The 19,304-nt window shown below is 32.0% G+C and overlaps 2 pseudogenes; both read right to left on the minus strand.

Annotated features, from left to right (window-relative positions):
- Positions 1-6,550: 6,550 nt before the first annotated feature.
- On the minus strand, positions 6,551-11,788 carry LOC114274549 (uncharacterized; annotated as a pseudogene).
- A 2,320-nt stretch (positions 11,789-14,108) lies between these two features.
- On the minus strand, positions 14,109-19,015 carry LOC145789050 (uncharacterized; annotated as a pseudogene).
- Positions 19,016-19,304: the final 289 nt, after the last annotated feature.

Here is a 19,304-nt window from a genome sequence, read left to right on the forward strand (position 1 = left end):
AACATTATTATGCTTCCACTCTTCTAATTTCATTCCTTTTGCTCAACCAATTTTTTAAAAAATCTAGCCGTTATCACCTTCCAAGCCGTTATCACCTTCCAAAATTAGAACTCTTTCAATTCTATGCAAATCTCATATAAAGATCACTCTGACATTCAAAATCATAGCAATCTTAACAAAATCATTTAGTATGTAAATTTGATTTTAGAGATTTTGGAGAAAATCTTTCATAGATTCTAGCAAATCCAGGCAATGTCTAATTCGACCAGGTGTGCAGCGTGCAAATCTCTAAGGAGAAGATGCTCTCAAGATTGCGTTTTGGCACTGTATTTCCCAGCTAATAATGCAGAGAGATTTTCCTGTGTTCATAAGATTTTCGGAACAAGCAATGTTACTATGATGCTAGAGGTAACATACAAATCATGATATTATTTGTGATTTTCTTAGCCATTTTTAAAATTTCTAGATATGTTTTTATTTTTCCACTTAAGTTAAAATAACACATTTATTTATGCTGTGTTTGGTTGGGAGACTTAGAAAAGGATTTGGAAAGGGAAATAGAAATGGAAGGTAAAATGTGAATAAAATATACTTACATTTCACCTAGTTTCACACATTTTTTCTCTTTCATTTTCCAAATCCCTTTACAAATCCTCCAACCAAACACAGCATAAGTGAATCATAATCAGTAAACATATGTAGGCATAATTTATGTACCATAAAAATATTCACAAAGTTAATAAGTAGATTGAGATATGGTGAAATTCACATTACATTACATCACATCATAAAAAAAATCTAAATCACTTATGTCTTAAGTATTTTTTTAATGTATAAATTATGTGTATATAGCATTGTTAATCATAATTAATATTCACCTTGAGTTTCTTTGAAGAATGTTAGAAATTTTTTATTCTTTTTTATTACAGCCAAGGGAATTATTAAATTGGCTATTCTTTTTAATACTCAATTGACTTTTTTTAGATGAAATAATACTAAATGACTTCACAAGATAGTATGTAAATGATTAGTATGCTTTTATTGTTTTTCAGAGCTATATACATGATTGTTTGTGTAAATAACGTCCATTTCACCCCATCCAAAAAACAAAAAACAAAAAACAAAAATAACAAAGGTCTATTTCACCATTTGATAAATCTCAATATTAACAATCACATATTATAAGATAATATAAAAATGATTAGCAAATTTTATTCAGTGTGTTTGGTTTCAATTTTCTGAATTCAATTTTTTAGAAATTGAGTTGTTTATTTTTCCTTTTTTGTTTGTTTTTAGTGAATATTTTTAAAATTTTAAGTAATTTTTTTACTTTTTTATATGCACCTTGATGTATCTAAATAGTAAAATATTTATAAAAAAAATATTGTAAAAAATTAATAAATACACAAAAAATACAAAAATATATTGAATTTTTGTAATTTTTTTTTTTTGTATTTTTGGTATTTAGTGAATTTAATTTTTTTTCCCACAAATATTATACTTTTTAAGTGTATTTATGCTAAGTGTGTCTAAAAATTTTAAAAAATTACTTAAAATATTAAAAAATTCAGTGAAAGTAAAAAAATATAGAAAACGAAAAAGTAAAATTTTTAAAAGTGAATTTTGAAAATGAAAACCAAACCGAGTGATTGTTTTTTAGAACTATATGCATGATTGTGTGTAAGTGACGTTCATTTAACGTCATCCAAAATAAATAATAAAGGTCTGTTTTGAAAAGATAGTTAAAAGCTATCTTTCAGCTTTTAATCCATTTTAGGTCATATTATCTCACATTTTTTACACGTTTTTTTTTATAAAAAAAGTAAAAAAGTTAATTTTTAACTATCTTTCCAAAATAACTCAAAATGTTGATTTCATCCTTTGATAAATTCCAATAACAATCACATATTATAATTTGTATATGAATAGATATATAATAAGTTTGGCATATAGTTAAAAAGTTATATTTATTTTTTATTTTATTTTTTAGTTTTTTTTATTTAAATTATATGTCTAATTTTTGTTTACTTTTTAGACCTACCTTGTATAGACGAATCTAAAAGGTCAAAAAAAAAAAAAAAAACAGAAGTATTAAAAATGAAAAAAATGTCATTAAAAAAAAAGAGTATTAAAAATAAAAAAAAAAATTAACAAAAAAGCCATTAAAAAAATTAACCCCAAATGGTATTACAAATTGCGGTTTTTATTTGAATGTAAACACTTCGAAAAAAAAAAAAAATTTGTAGTTCAAATAGTATTATGCGTTAAGTTAAAAACATAATTGATAATCACATTATTGTTTTAAAAAAAACATAATTTTGAACCACACTAATTTTTTTTTTTACAAGTTAACGAGACCCACACAATACATTCTCTCTCTTTGCTTTGTTTAGCAAAAAAGTTGAGGTTAAATTAGTCATTAAAAGATAAAATAAGTTAAAAAAATTAATAAGATAAAATATAATATTTAAATTATAATCATTTTACTTTCTTTCTTACAAAAATAAAAAAAGCTAACGCAAACAAATTTTTTAGTCTCAAGTTAGAATGGTCAAAAAATTATTAAAATAGTTTTATTGACAAACGACAACTTTGTTAAAGTTGATTATAATTTATTTAATTTTGAAATTTGTGTCAAATTATTTGATATAGTTTTTGTTTATAATTTATTAATAAAAATAATTTAAATAAATAAAAATATTAATTATTTAAAAGTTAAAGAAGGAATTTTTTTAACTTTTGCTATAAATTGCACGAAATAAGACCATTGTCTATTGAATTTCATTTTGTGATTTTATGTTTTTTTTGTACTTTTTATTTGTTATGAATCTTTTTCATATTTTATTTAATGTTTTTTTTATCTTTTTATTAACTTAAAATGTAAAATATATATATAAAAAAAAGAGATTAACTAATAAGTCTCATATTTTGAACATGTGATCTATATAGTCCTTTATTTTTTTTTTATGATCCATTTAGTCCTTTTGGATGTACAATGACTCATTTACCTGCCATATTGAAGTGCCACATTTAGAAAAAGTACACTAAGAAATTCTTTAATGTCATATGATACTTATCACTTTAGATTGCCACACGTTATATTTGGAAAAAGTACATTAAGAAATTGTTATTTTTTTGGAATATCACACCATAGCTGCCACGTTGTCACATTTGAAAAAAGTACAGTAAGAAATTTTAGTTGCCACATTGAAATGTCACATGTTATTTTTGGGAAAAGTATAATAAGAAATTTTTAATTTTCTTAGAGTGTCATATCATACTCACCACGTTAGAATGTCACATTAAAGTGTTATATCATGCCTATCACATTAATAAAAGTGTATAGATATCCACCAAAATACTATTAAAATCGAAAATAGGACCGCATGAAAAGAAACTCTTTACTAATAGGACTTAATAGATTAATAGAAAATGCTTAGGACTAATTGGAGTACTTGTTTGTGAGATGAGATTTATTGGTAAATAAAAAAAAACCTTGAAAAAATTCATTGAATACAAAAAGAAAAAAGAAAAAAAATGCTACTTTGGAAAATTATTATTATTTTTACTTTTAGTATATATATATTAGATACATTTAAATTAGATGCATCTAACAATTAAGTTTAGTAAAGATAAAAAAAAAATAGAAAATAATTTTTTAAAAACTAAACCAAACAAACCCTAAACCTTACAAAAATAAAATCAATTAACTGAATTATTTTCTGACAATTCGCGGCACATTTAGCAAGTGAGAATTAGTTTGTGACTATGATTCATTCAACGAATATTGTATTCTTCGAGTTATATATATAAAATTTATTTATTTCACTTTTTGATTTTTGAAAACAGCAACTTCCAATCCAATCGCGAGCAGAAGCTGCAGATTGCATGGTAATGGAAGCAAGTTCAAGAATTCAAGACCCAATTTACGGATGCACAAAAACAATTTTTGAATTGCAGCAACAAATAATTCAAACTCAGTATGAAATAGCAAAGATTCAATGCCAAATAGCCATTTGTTGTGCTCAACAACAAATGAATAATCACCAACAACTTGTAAACCAACAAAACCAATATCAACAACAACAACCTCCATGGATGATGATGAATGCAAATCATAATCATCAAGAAGAAGAAGAAGAAGAACTTCACTTGGATCATCATCAGCAGTTGTCAGGCTCTCACCACCAACCTCAATTTTAGGTTCCGTTTAGATAGCGAGGTCAGAAAGAAAAAGAAATTATTATAGTTTAGTGAGGAAAAACCATTGTAGTTTCTTGTCATTTTGTTTGGATAAATAATAAAGGAGGAACTACTTGTACGTAGAGAAAGAAAAAAAAATTACCAATGCATGAGGGGTGCAAGTATGTCTGTGATGGAGTGCAAATGAAATACTGTGGAGAGTGCTCATGTATTGATTATTTTTTCATTCTCTTACCTACATGTAATTCTCCCAATAATAAATGAAAAAGAATATGTGTGTCATTTTATTTTTTTTATTTTATGTTTAAATGAATAATTTAGGTATTACTGCAGTTGGCAGATTTTCATCACCAACCTCAATTTTAGCTTCTGTTTGAATGGTGGGGTGAGAAAGGAACTTTTGTTTTTGTAGTTTCTCAACTAAGTGAGGATAAAAAATTTGTGATTTTTCACTATCTTGCTTTGATGAGTAATAAATAAAAAGGACATATGTGTCATTTTATTTTACTTATTTTGTATTTAGAAGAATAATTTAAGTATTATAATTTTTTATAATTGTAAAATGTGATTTTAATATATCACCAAATTTCTCCACTTGTGATAAAACAAATTTAAGGTTTATAGGATTTCTATTGCTAATCATTTTTATCATTCCTGAAGGTTTAAATGATTCATTTATTTATTTTTTTGAAACTATCCAAGCAATGAGAGATCTCTTTACTTCTATTTTCTCCAAGCATCCTAACCCAAATTACCTTTAGTTACATTACCCTATAGCACAATTTTATGCCGTGTTTTTTATTTTTTATTTTTGTACTTTTTACGCCATGTTGGATTTTGAATTTGCAAGTAATTTGAGAATAATAATAATAAAAAAATGTTTTGTGGTGGCAAGGATTTATATATATATATATATATTTTAAAAAAAGGACACATATTATAAGCAAATTATAATTTGCAACCTTCATGGAATATTTATCATATTTGTAACATAAAAAAATATAAATTATAAATACACTCCATAAAATTTATTTAAAATAAGAATTGCTCCATACTATTTTGAAAATTACAAATATTCATTGTCAAAATTTTTTATTTAACAAAACTAACAAAAAAAGTAAAATTCCTAACTACTTTTTTATTCAACAATAAAATTATCAGAATTTTTAATTAGAATTTATTTCTGACATCATTAAAAATTATTAATTGACTTAATGATTTGTTAATAAAAGTGATAATTTGATATGCGATTCGAAATTTAAAAGGCATGTAATTTATAAAATTAAAGGAGACAATTTGTATTTAACTAAGAGCTTGTTTGGCATGTTGGATATTAGCACACTTTTTAAATTTTTTTTTAGATCGTTTCACTTCTCTATTTTTTTTCTTAAAAAGTTAAATAATTTAAATCATCCCGAACAATCCCTAAACTTCAAGTGTATTGGTAATTTACTAAAAAAATAAAAAATAAAAATTCAGGACTCAATTTTAAATTATATAAAATGTTGGGTGAAAATTAAAAAAAAAAAAATCAATTTCTATCAGCCAAGGTGAGCAGCGACTAGGCAGTAGCCACTGGACAGCAGAGTCTCTCTCTCTCTCTCTCTCTCTCCTCCTTTAGTGCATTTTTAATGGAAGAATCTTTGCCCAAATTTGTGTAATTGGGTTTTAGGATTTGGTTTATTGTATGCCTTAATTTTCTATGCCCTAATTGATTTGGGTTTTGGTTTTAGTCACTATAACATATAAGAATTTTAGAAATCAAATATTTTAGTCTTTAAAAGTGAAAATTTTGTTACAAAAAATATTAAGGAATTAATTTCCATCGTCACGAGAATAGTCGCTAAAAAATTGTCTCAAAAAATCAAAAATAAAGTTTTTAGCGACAAAATTTAAAAAATGTTACTAATAAATAGACTTTTAGGGATAAAACAATTTAGTTTCAAAATGATTTATTTTTTGAGACAAAAAATTTGGTCCCAAAAGAATAATGATTCATCACCAATGTTCAATTTTTGTTGTTAAAAATATAATAATACTGTTCGAAACAAAAATATTTAGTGCCTAAAAAATAATTTTGTCTCTAAATTTTTACTTTTAAAATTTTAATTTTTTGTAATAAGTTCTTGAAAAGCTTTATTTGGTGGGGGCAAGAAACAAACAGAGATTTCTGGTTCCGTTGATGAAGATTTGGTGATTGATGAAATTGAGAAAGAAGAATTTATTATGGAAAATATAAACTACGGGTTATGGTCCAAAATTATCCCACAATTAAAAGTGTCGTTTTTTTTTTGGTGACTGGAAAGTCTGTTTGTGGGTGAGGCAAGATTGTTTACTATGGTGATCATCAAAATCTCACGCAACGCGAAGGCAAACCTGTCTAATGATCAACCATAACTGTCTCTGACGAATCGCATTCAAGCATATACTGCTTTAACTTTGCTCCAGCAGCCTTAAGCTCCTTCAAAGAAACCCCTTGATTAAATAGGTTCAACAATGGCAATTTTGAAGCCGGAGGCAACTTCTTACTGGGCAAAAATCTCCTAAAATCTTCCCTCATCAATGGAACCTCAAAGTCGCTCTTGTCATGCTTCACAACATTGTCTTTTGCTGCAATATGAGCCCCGGGCTCCATATGGTTGGCTGAAAAGCCAACCTGACCAGGAAAATTTGGGTACAAACTCAAATACCATCTCAAATACATCATATCAATCAAAAACTTTTTCCATGAAGCTTGCCACCCATTAGTCCTAGACTTTGGGATTTGAACCTGTTTTTTTTTTCTTTTTCTTTTTTGCATCATGGATGAACCTCATGTTCATATAGACATAAAACTCTCCCCATTGCTTTGGGAAAAAAAAGGGCTGCCCAACTGCACGGTAATTGGTGGAGATAAGGCGTGTTTGGGTGGATGTGCTTGAAAAACTCGATTGCATTCCATTTAGGACTTTCTTTGATAACTTCAACCAAACGTGGCATGTAAAGAGAGATCGGTGAAAGGTCAGAAACGGGTGCTTCTTATTTCAATAGGGCATATTTGATCCATAAATAATAGTAAGGGGAGACTTCGATGTCATCTTCAAGTAAGAGACCACAGTCGTCATTAGAGGCGGGGTACTCGCTTTCGCTGATGGTGCGGATGAGACCGCCTGGGAAGATTCTTCTCCTTATGATGTGTTTTGTTGGGGGATTTGATAAGAGATTTGGAAAGGGAAAGGGAAAAGTTAGGTGAAATATGAATAAAATATACTTACATTTCATCTAGTTTCACACATTTTTTTCCTTTTTCTTTTCAAATCCCTTCTCAAATTTCTCAACCAAACACAGCATTAGGGTTTTGGTACCATGGGGCCATTTGAATGAGTTTACTAGTTTTATGGTTGGTTCATCTACTTTGCTATCCATGTTGACGGTGATGGAGATTTCATCTCCAAGATAGTAGGAGTTGTTTAGAGAGTTTAGAAGCCTTGTCAATGAATGAGCACGGTTTTGAGTGATGGTGTTGATAGAAATCTTCATTTTGTTCCAGTCTGCACACAACAAATTGATTATTTAGGAAATTGTACGACTTGGGAGAGGAAAAAAATATGAATCAGTAAAACTTCAAAATAGATGTCGTAGTTATGTCGGACTTGTATAGGACATAGTACGGTAAGGACATAGTACGGTAAGGACATGTGGTGACATGTTTGGCATGCCATGTGTTGTGTCATTTTTTTAGATAATTTTATTTTTCGCTGAACACGATGAGACACAGACATAAACATATTTTAACATTTTAAAACTAACTTCAGGTGTCATGTTATAATATTTGAAAATATTAGGGTTGAATGTAAAAAAATTATAAAACTCATATCAAACCTAACCATCGATAGTACAACATAGATCTAGCCACAGTTGTGAAATTGAACAATCCTTGGAGCCCTAACGCAACAAAATATCTAGTCTTTAAATGATTTAAATTTAATATATTTTTTAATATTAAATTAAAGATAATTTTCATTAGTTTTGGTTGCTTATGAATGTAATATTCATATAGATAATAAATCATATATATATATATATATATATATAAATTCTTGTCGTATTCCCTCTGTGTTATCATTATTTTTTTTTTTTAAATTGTCATGTTTCGTGTCTATATCATGCGTCATTGAATGGACTTCTATTGTATTTATTTATTTTTGTGAGATTAGTTAGTGGGCTTCCATTCATAAAAAAATGTTCCAACAGAGTCCTTTGCTTAATAACTTTGGCCAATTCATAACTCAAAATTCAAAACTCAAAACTAGTACTAAAGCCTCGTTTGGCAACCTTCAGTTTTAGTTAAAAAGTCATTATAAGTTGTTACATTATGCTCTCTACTTTTCTACACATTTTTTCGTAAAAAGTCAAAAAATTACTAAAATAGCTTGGTTCCTAAGCTGCTATTTTTTTTTTTGTGTGTAACTTACATGAATTCAAGTTCACATTTTTAACTTGAATGCTGATTTCAGTATCTAGTCCTAGTGTCAATTTTTAGCTATGGCAGATATGAAAAAATTGAGATGATTGTTCTTATTTGGTAGCGCTGTAGACCAGAGATTAGCCATCCAAAGCACCTTTGACACAGAAGCCCTCGGCAACAGAACCAATGCCGAACCATTTTCACTACTCTCTGAGACCATCTCCAAAGCTTTCATTACATCAGAATCTATATTAGACACCGTAAGCACAACACTAGGGCTGTGAGTTCTCATCAATCCTTTTACACTTGCATAAACTCCTTGTACAACCGACACTTGAGAATTCGACATTCCTGGCAAAGCCCCCCAATACCTAAATCGAAAATCTTAAACCGCCTCTCTTTGCAAACCACCTTAGGCCAATTTAAAGTTGCTATAGCATCTTCATAGGAGAAAAATTGTCCTCCAGAGACGACAATGTAGGCCTTTTTGCCTATGGTGGACTTGAATTTGTTGAGGAGATGAGCGAGAAATTTCATTTCTTCGTGTTAGAAAAACAAACTCAATTTGAGTTTAAAGATGGTGAATTCTAGAGAAGAAAAGAAGTTGGTAGAGAATTCAAGAGTCAAGAAGAGAAGTTCAAAATAAAGAAGAAAATGGAAGCATTTAGAAGGAAAATGAAGCTTGAAGGAAGCTCCATATGAAGCTTAAGGAGGAAGAGAACATTGTAGCACATGCAGTTTGTACACGGATTGAAAGTTTATAAATAGATATGTTGTGTGATTGCTTTAGATAGAGTGGGAGAAAAATGTAATCTCTGGTGAGAAACACAAAATCTCCAAATAAGGAGAATTCTAAGAGAGTAGAGAATTTGAGAGTTAACAGAGAGATAGCTGTGTTTTGTATAATTTGTTTGTGATTCAATAAAATGAGTGTTTATTCAATTTAATTCCTCTCTTTGTATACCATCACAACCGGTATATACTCCCTCCCATTATTCAACAGTGGTATCAAAGCTAGAAGAGCCAATTAAGGCCAAATATCTTGAAGAAACAGAGAAGAACATAGTGATTTCAAAATTTATCTAGATTTTGAAAGTGTCGAAATCAATTTCTAAATATATTAGAGGGTTTGTGTTGCCTAGAAGAGTCCAAAACCATTAGTCAAAAGAGCCGAGAAGTATTTGATGTTCGCCAATAAACGCAACATCCGAAAACAAAACTTTTCAAAGTTGTCGAAATTTAATTTTGAGTATAGAAGATTAAAGCACTCGTCGAGAGGATTCTAACGCAAAAAATTGCGTTGAAATCAGAGTGAAAACGAAGCGCAGTTACCGAATCAAAGCTTGTTAGAAAAAAGACATGCTAGAGAAGATGAACCAGAGTGGTAACAAAATAAAAGGAATTATCCAGTGTTTCGCAGTTAAGCTATAACCGTCAATTTGAACTGTCCAGATTGTTTTGGCTAGATTTGAGCCATTTGAGGTCCGTTTTGGATGATCCAATAGTGCTTTTCAATTATTTGGACTATTCTGGACACATCCATATGATCAGATTTGAAAAATTCCATACCAAAAATTTGCAGATTTTATTTGAAGAAATGAAATGAAAAAATATTCTTCGAAGCAAGAGTCAAAGAATACAATAAAGAAAATATCACAGATAAAATGATAGAAAACGTCTCAGATATCGTGGACAAGATAAACAACAAATTGTTGTTTCTAGCAACAAAAGACAACAGTTGATTGTTTCGCACAATAGAGAACAACATGTGATTATTTCACAAGCACCGAATAATAAGTGGTTGTTCCAAGAGACATATGTCAACAAGTGGTTGATAGTACTGACAACAAGAGGTTGTTTCGAGAGAGATAAAAGTCAATAAAAGATTGACTAAAAAGACCAGACAATAGGTCATAATGAACTCCACGAGTAGATATGAGGCATTGTGTAGAGAATCTAACAAATTCAGTTTGAGGGGGGATGTTGAAAGAACAGACTCAATTTGAGTTTAAAGATGGTGAATTCTAGAGAAGGAAAGAAGCTGCCAGAGAATTGAAGAGTCAAGAAGAGAAGTTCAAAATGAAGAAGAAAATGGAAGTAGTTAGTATGAAAAGGAAGCTTCAAGAAAGCTCCATTGATAAAGCTTAAGGAGGAAGAGAACACTGTAGCACACAGTTTGTACACGGATTAAGAGTCTATAACTAGATAGGTTGTGTGATTGCTTTAGATAGAGTGGGAGAAAAATGTAATCTCTAGGGAGAAATATAACATCTCCAAATAAGGAGAATTCTAAGAGAGTAGAGAATTTGAGAGTTAACAAAGAGATAGCTCTGTTTTGTATAATTTGTTTATGATTGAATAAAATGAGTGTTTACTCAATTTATTCATCTCTTTGTATCTATACAACAAGTATACACCCATCTCCCATTTCCAATACTTCGATGGAGTGGGCGTAGAAGAGGGTATCGATTTTTTGAGGGTGCATTTTAGCCCATTGTGTGATATAACTGGTGGATAGAGTTTTCCACCATTGGTCATTGCAGACTTGCATGATGTCTTTGAAGATTATTGTGGTTTCAGAGACATAGGTGAGTTTGTACTCACTGTCTCCCCATGTTTCTTTGTCATTTGGATTGATTGGTTAAACAAATGAGTCGGTATTTCTGTACTTTTGAACCTGATAGCTATAAAAATTATAGGGTAGAATTAGAAGTAGAAAAACAAATTGTTGTGAAAAAAAGTTTACAGTGGCAAGTTGTAACAACCCCGACCTGTGATTAGCTAATGATATTTGATTAAGAATGCCTAATAAGTAATTAAGACGAAATTCTGAATTAATTACATGTGCATTGCATTATTTGTGTTTATATCTGTCTGTTGTAGAAATATGTGTCTGTGTTTCTGTTTTGTTTTGCGAATTGAAGACTTATCGGCATTTGATCACAAAATTGACTTGATTTACGTGTTATTCAGAATTTTTAAAATATTATGGTAGGTTCAATTGAAATTCGATTCGGAACGAAGAAATTAGAATAAAGTACTTGTCATTAACTAGTCTTAAGCCAAGTTTAATTAAACTTCTTAATCAAGCCTATATAAGGCTTGTAAGCACTTGCTAGACTCATCACTTTCTACCATCCTTGAACTAAACGTGAGAGAGAGAGAGAGAGAGAGAGAGAGAGAGAGAGAGTAGGCTAGAATTGAACTCAAATAGAAGAGGTAATGAGTTGCTAAGGTTTGAAAAGAATATGCTAGGAGACTTGAAGAGTTGTTCAAAATCACCGCTAAACCTTAAAGAATTGAAAACTCTAGGTAAGATTCTTATCCTTAAACTTTGTATTCAAGACATATATACAAGAATTCTAGAGGTTTACGTGCTTAATCAATGATAATTGAGTTTAGATTAAGGAAATTGGGAACATTCACGCATGCATGTGCATACCATGAAGTTTTGAAGTTGTTTTTATAGGAATCTTCACATGCATGACCTTGCCTTGGCTATGTTCTAGGAATTCAACATGTTTTTGTACTTAACATCTCAATTGATCATGGTTTGAAAGGTTGAAGCTCATATCATTACATGCATGTCATGTTTCCAAAGTGTCAAGCTTGATTTTGTACCATCGACATGCTTTTGGGTTTTGATTTTGCGAAATGATTTTGAATTCACAATGTTTTACAAGTTCCATGTGTTTCCTTAAGCTTTTGGCCCAAAAGAACATGTTTTGCAACTTTGAATTTTTGAGTTTTGAGCTTGTATCAGTAATCTAGAAATTACAGAATTTGCATCATTCGCTCGAGCGGTACAGTCTGTGTTCAAGCAGAAAATGTGAGCTCCCAGTAGGTTTGGAGAGTTTGGGAGTGGCTCGAGTGGCAGAACCTACGCTCGAGCGGCCACCCTTGACCTTCCGCTCGAGTGACCGAGGTTGCGCTCAAGCGTGAAATGAGAGCTCCCAGAAGTTTTACAAACTTTTGTAGACCGCTTAAGCGACCGAAGTTGCACTCGAATAGAGATCCTCTTTGCTCACTCTTACGCTTGAGCGACCGTTGAGCATTTATCAAACGAAAAATCCATGCAACTAGTACTTTTGCAGACTTTACATATCGCTTGAGCTACCGAAGTTGTGCTCTAGCGGACTGTCTTGTTTTTGAAAATTTGGCTAAGTGTTTCAAAGCACATTTTGGCATTCTCATTGCATTTTAGGCATTCCTAAGCCCTAATTAAGACATAATAATGAGAATAAGGATTAGAAACACACCAAGATAGAAAAAAATTGAGTTAAGTGTTTTCCGAGCATGTGTTTCAGTGTGTGTGTCCGTTATTTGTTTGTGTAGGTCACGCACCGTGAGCTATTTGATACGTCTGCTTTTGGAGCCAACTGTGAGTAATAACTTAGTAAAGTTATTTTTAACATTATTTATTTTATGTATAATGAAATAAGATCTGTTTTCTGAAATGCTATGTTCTGTACAATGAATGATTGTCCAATTTTCGAAATGTTATTGTGGCATCCTCAGCATTATGTGATATTTGTTAGCTGTTACCCGGTATCGGAGGTTCCATTATGGAACTTAATATGTCTAAAATCTATTACCCGTATTGGAGGCTCCATTATGGAGCTTAGCATATTTGTTATCTGTTACCGAGATCCGGAGGGTTCATTATGGAACTAGTTACTTATAACCACCATCTGCTTTGTATCTACTCTGTATCTGTTCTATTAACACTAATGGATGTACCATATATGATTAAGCATGAGACTCTGTATTCTGTATATGATGTGAACATGAATATTAATCTGTTTTCCAAATCTGGTTTGGGACATTATTCAATTAAACCTCTTTACTTTGTTATTATTTACTGGGCTTCCACTGACTCTATTATTTATGTATGTAGCTGATCAGGTGTGCGACTGGGCTCACTGATGATTGCTTGGAATTTCATTTTGTCGGCCAACCTTTGTGTCTCCTGAGGAGTTCCGGAAAAAGTAAAGTGGTCATGTTTTGTGAGTGAAGTTTAAGACCTTGTTTTCTTTTTGTCAATTTCGAACAAGTCTCTGTTTATCTGTGTATTGGGGTAAGTCCTTTTTTGGCTTGATCTGTATGAGTGTGTGACGTAAGATTACTATATATATATATAACGTCACATGTACATGTATAAAGTTTTAAATTTTTGTCCTATATATGTTTGCACAGCTCAATGGACTATGTATGTTTTATATATTTGCTTCCGTAGCCCCTTATTACGTGTTGATCTGCTCAAAGGCCTTTGGTAATCCTAGGATTACTGGCCGGTTACGGCGCTAAATCTATAAAGGTGGGTTTGGGTCGTGACACAAACTATGTAGGCTTTCATCCTTGTGGTGGCATAGATATAATATGTTTGTTACCCTATTGATAAAGTCACATTGCTATCTATAATAGTAAGCTTGTGATAAAGTCACATTGTATCCCTGGCCTATTTTGACCAAAACTTTCTATAGCTTGGAATAATAAAATCCTTTTGTCAAAAAGGCAGAATCCTTCCTATGCTTCCAAAAACTGAGGTTTAGTACTTCTCTGTGCCCGTCACATGCGGTAAGATCTCCAACATTTTTCTACTGGGGATCATATCATCGTCCATGATGTACACAAGGTCAGATTTTGTCTGTAGAGCCATTTGGAACCTTCTATAGTACTTGAAATCGTTGCTTGATGCAATGAAACTTATTCATGTGTCGTTGTTGCTTTCGACAATTTGCTTGAGTGAGGCCTCATTTGGGCTTCCAAATGAAAGTACCCAAGCATGGTGGAAAGAAAGGGTTTGGTGAAGCAAAAAATCAAGTTGTGCACAAAGTGTTTTTATCTTGAAATTGTTTAGAATTACTCATTGTGATTTTTTGGGGGGGGGGGTGTTTCGCTTATCCCATTTTGATTTTATTGCCATAATCTCAGATAGTGTCTCGTGCCAAAGGATTTTTTTTGAAAGTCCAATACCTCCTTATAGAGCTCTCTCTTGAACCTGATCATGAGAGCATCATTTGACTTTTTCTGCTCGAAATCTATCTTTTTGTGCTCACAAACTTCACTAGGACTAATGGCTAATCGATTCACTACGTGTGGCTAGATTATGAACTGTTTCCAATGCCGTGAGATTCTTGTGGCCTAGGAAAAGTCCGGTTTTGGGCTTAAATCGATGGTTGGGCTCATGTAGTATAGATGGAATGTCCCGTAAATTGCAAAGGCAAATTGAAGACATGCAAGCGTGGTGACAAGATGAGTAGAGAGACTTTTTAAGATTTTATTTTTGCTTTTCCACCAACAAAGTCACTGAGCATTCATTCACTACAAGAAAATCAAGTTTTAGTAGCGTTTTTTATTGCAGTGGCCTGAAAAATGCTACTATGTATGAGCTATTGTAGCTGTTATTGACTGCAGCATTTTTTTCCTAAAATGTTGCCACATATATTTTTTGGCAACGGTTTGACCTCAAGCGTTACAAAAACCAAGCAAAATAAAGGCTGCCAAATAAAACAAATATTTCATGCCAAATCAGATTTTTTTTTTTGTAGTAAACAACATATCAGAATTTCAGTCCAAAAAAAAACAAAAACAAAAACAAAAACCATTCAACTATCCTTGATTACAATTTGTGCCCTAGTCTATCAAGACTTCTCTCCTGCAAGTATCATAGCCTTCGTTCATCCTTCATCACGGTATACGTTGACGACGTCAAGCTACAACACCACTGTGATTTCAAGGTCAGCATGCTCTTTCTATTTCTGTTTCTCTATCCCCCTCTTTCTTGTGGTCTCTCAATTTTTGTCTCTACCCCTCTCTGTTTCTTCTACTGTTTTCGGACAAGTTTGGATCTATGGAATTCATTGTTAAGATGAGATACTTGCCATTCCATGCATTGCTTCTAATATCTCCAAAACTTCTCTACTTTGAATGATTTCAGGAACATCTTGAATGATTTTGATTTGGGAAAATAATTTGGAAAATAGATTGATTAACATGATATGTATTATGATTATGATATTCACACACACACACACACACATTTGATCATCTATGATATTTATATTTCAACCAATATAATTAGTGAAGTGAATGGACAACAAAATCTCATGCTTGAGGAATCATTAGTCTAGTAGATATTTGATGAAGTGCCACAATGGAGTAATAGTGCCTACCTTTTTGTTTATTGGTTTGTTCTTTTTTTTTTTTTTTAGGAATCATTCCAATTACAAAATTTATCTCTTCTCGAAATTTACTTCACATTGAGCCTTTTATGATAGCATCACTTAACATTACTGATCATGTGGCTTGGTAGGTTGTTAAAACATCATCAGATATGTTTTTGCTTGTTCCTAACATCTTGGTGTATATTTAAGAAGGTCTTTAAGATGACTGCTAATGTGATGCTCAATATTGCTGGAGTTGATTGGAGTTAAATTTATCTAATGTAGGACACAATAGCTAGATTTTTACTTTACCTACCCCCCTTCCTTCCTTAGTCTTGCCTACCAAATGAAGCATGATGCCTATGAACTAATTAACTAGCAAACTTAAACCCATTTAATGGATTTTCCTTTATAATAGACCAGATGTAGAAAAAAAAAATATAATAGTTTCAAATGATGTCTACCAAAAAACTAAGTACGCATGGGCATGGTTACACAATGAATTAAGCATTAAGTTACAGTCAGAAACCATTATCTGTGTTTTTTAGATAAAACTGGAGTGTTCCAATTGACCACTTCAACTTCTTACATATTAGTGCTTCAGTAGGGCTCTAGAAAAATGGATCCAAATTGCACACATATTGTCAAGAATCTAAAAAATTTTGATCTACCACACACATTTATATTGAAAGCTGACACTATGTTTTATCTTTTATTTAATATTCTTTTTCTTCTTTTCTTTCTAAAAGTGAAGTGAAGCTGAGGTTATTACAAACAATTAAAACCAAATTGAATTTTAATGGAAAAATCATTGTGATAAATGAGGGTTAATCCATTGCTGATACCCAAATCCAAAATCACAACCTTGCCCAAAAACCCAAAAAATAAAATAAAAATAAAAGTATGACCAAACAGTACATACGCTTGGATTGAACCCACTGGCTCTGTTTACTTGAAGATGCAAACAGTTCCATACTTTCCTTGGTTCCTACCAAATATATTTATATTTAAATCTATAACAATAAAAAAATTAAAATATGAAAAAAAAAATCTCCAAGAAAATTCTCTAAATTTAGCTGGTGAGTTATTTGATTGGGATTGACCAACTACATGTTAATATAAAAGTCCTAGCCAACAGCGACTGTTTTAGAGATTCACAATAATTTGTTTAGAGCAATAACAAAAAGAAAGGGAGTGTTGTAAAGACAAGATCCCTTTAAATAAGAACTATACCTATTTTTAATAGTAAAAATACACACACCCACAAAAAAAAAAAAAATAATAAATAAAATGGCCCTATTAAGCAAGGTTAGGTCCATTTGCTTTAGAAATTAGATTTAAGCAATTCTAAATCATATTCTTCTTTTCAATTTTTGATGATTATATAATTAGAATTTAGATCTTAATGTCTTCAAAAAATTATCTTCCTTAACATTTCAAATGTATGACTAGCCTTTTTTTTCAAATTACAAAATTTACATCTAGTAGCCATATCATAAAACCACTTTTCACCTACTTGTCCTGTTTGAGTATATTAGGGATGGCAATTTGAACCCGGCCCGACGGGGACTCGACCCCCTGACCCCGATTTAAGCGGTTTTTCCTCGAAAAATATCATTGATGGGACGGGGTTGGTATTAAAAAATCAATCCCTGATCACTTTCGGGCCAGGGACGGGGATCAGTGTTCTGGCCCCGTCCCCGGCCCCGCCCCGCCCCGATTTGTCCTTGAAATAAAATTACCATTTTACCCATATATATATATATATATATATATAACTAAACCCTAAAACATTACCCAATGACCAGACCACCGCTTCTCTCCATCTTCTCTCTCGGTTTCTCTCTTTCTCCCTCTCTCTCTCTTTCTCTCTCCATCTTCTCTCTCAGTTTCTCTCTTCCCTTTCTCTCTTTTAGTAGATCGAGCAGCAGTAGTAACGAAGGGATGGTGTCGCAGTCTTTGATCGTGGACAGGGGGAAGCAGTCGGCGTCGGAGGCAGTGTACGTGACTAAGCGCCTCCTCAAGATCTTAGATCTGTTTGTGTATCGACGCCGGAGCAGTCGGCGTCGGAGGCGATTTCTCTCTTCCCTCTCTCTCTTTTTCTTGTCCACTCTCTTTCTCTCTCTGTGATAAAGATCTCAGATCTGTTTGTGTACTGTGTGCATCTATCCATTTTTTTTTTTGGTTTATGATTTGTTGATGTTTTTGTTGATATGTTGATGTTGATGATTCAGTTGATGATGATGGTTTTGTTGTTGTTGTTGTTGTTGTTGTTGATGGTGGTGTTGAAACATATTTGGGGGGCGGGGAATTTTCGGGGTTAGCGGGGATAGGGAGGGTGGTAGGTTCCTCGTTGGGGATTGGGGCCGGGGCCGGGGACATTTTCACAATCGGGGATCGGGGATGGGGAGTGTGATCCCCGGCCCGGTCCCGCCCCATTGCCATTCCTAGAGCATATAACTTTTTCCCTTATCTAATTAGCTTTTTTCAATGGTTTTGAATAAGCCAATCATAGATAACTCTATTATGTGTACCTACACTAAATTGTGTAGTGTTTTTTTATGTTAGTATAGATAACTCTTTATATAATATATTTAACTTTTTATTTTGTTTCTTGGTACTTTAATTTAGTTAATTATCAATAGATAAGACTTGGATGAAGAAAAGTAGATTGTCAAGAGATTATGTGCAAGGGATTAAAGAATTTTGGAGTTTGCTTCTCGCAATGTATCTAATGATGGAACAATTCTATGTCCATGTATGAGATGTGTCAATTCATACATGTTGGTCTAGAAGTTGTACATGATCACATGGTATCCTATGAATTAGTCCAGGTTATAATTGTTGGTATCATCACGGGGAAATTATGTCTGTAATGACTTATAGTAGAACTAGTCAAAGCCATGTTGAAGAAATATGACTTGAGTATGGTGATATACGTGACATGTTGCAGGACGTGTTTCCCATGCACACCTAAAATATGGATGAATATGCAGAAGAATGTAGTTTACCAGAGCCATCTGATCAAGGTCCAAGCGTGCAACGATCTCAAGAAGATCCTAACAAAGATGCACAAAAATTTTATAACTTACTCAAAGATGCTGAGAAGCCTTTGTATGAAGGGTGAAAGAATTTTAGCAAGTTATCAGCAATCGTGCATCTGTATCACTTGAAATGTCTTAATGGATAGAGTAACCATTCATTCACAATGTTGCTTCAAATTTTGAAAGATATGATTCCTTTAGATGCAAATTTGCCGAAAGACCCTTATGATGCCAAGAAGATTATTAAGGATTTCGGTCTCAGTTATGAAAAGATTCACGCTTGTCCTAATGATTGTATGTTATTTTGGAAGGAACATGCAAATGATGAAGTGTGTCATTGTGATGCTTCAAGGTGGACAACAAATGAGAATGATTTGCTGCATAATATGAGTACTTCATCTAAAAAGAGAAAGAAAAAGGCTGCAAAGGTTTTACGGTGGATTC

This window comes from Camellia sinensis, chromosome 12, assembly GCF_055761805.1.
Source record: "Camellia sinensis isolate YWXY chromosome 12, ASM5576180v1, whole genome shotgun sequence".
Lineage (NCBI taxonomy): Eukaryota > Viridiplantae > Streptophyta > Magnoliopsida > Ericales > Theaceae > Camellia > Camellia sinensis.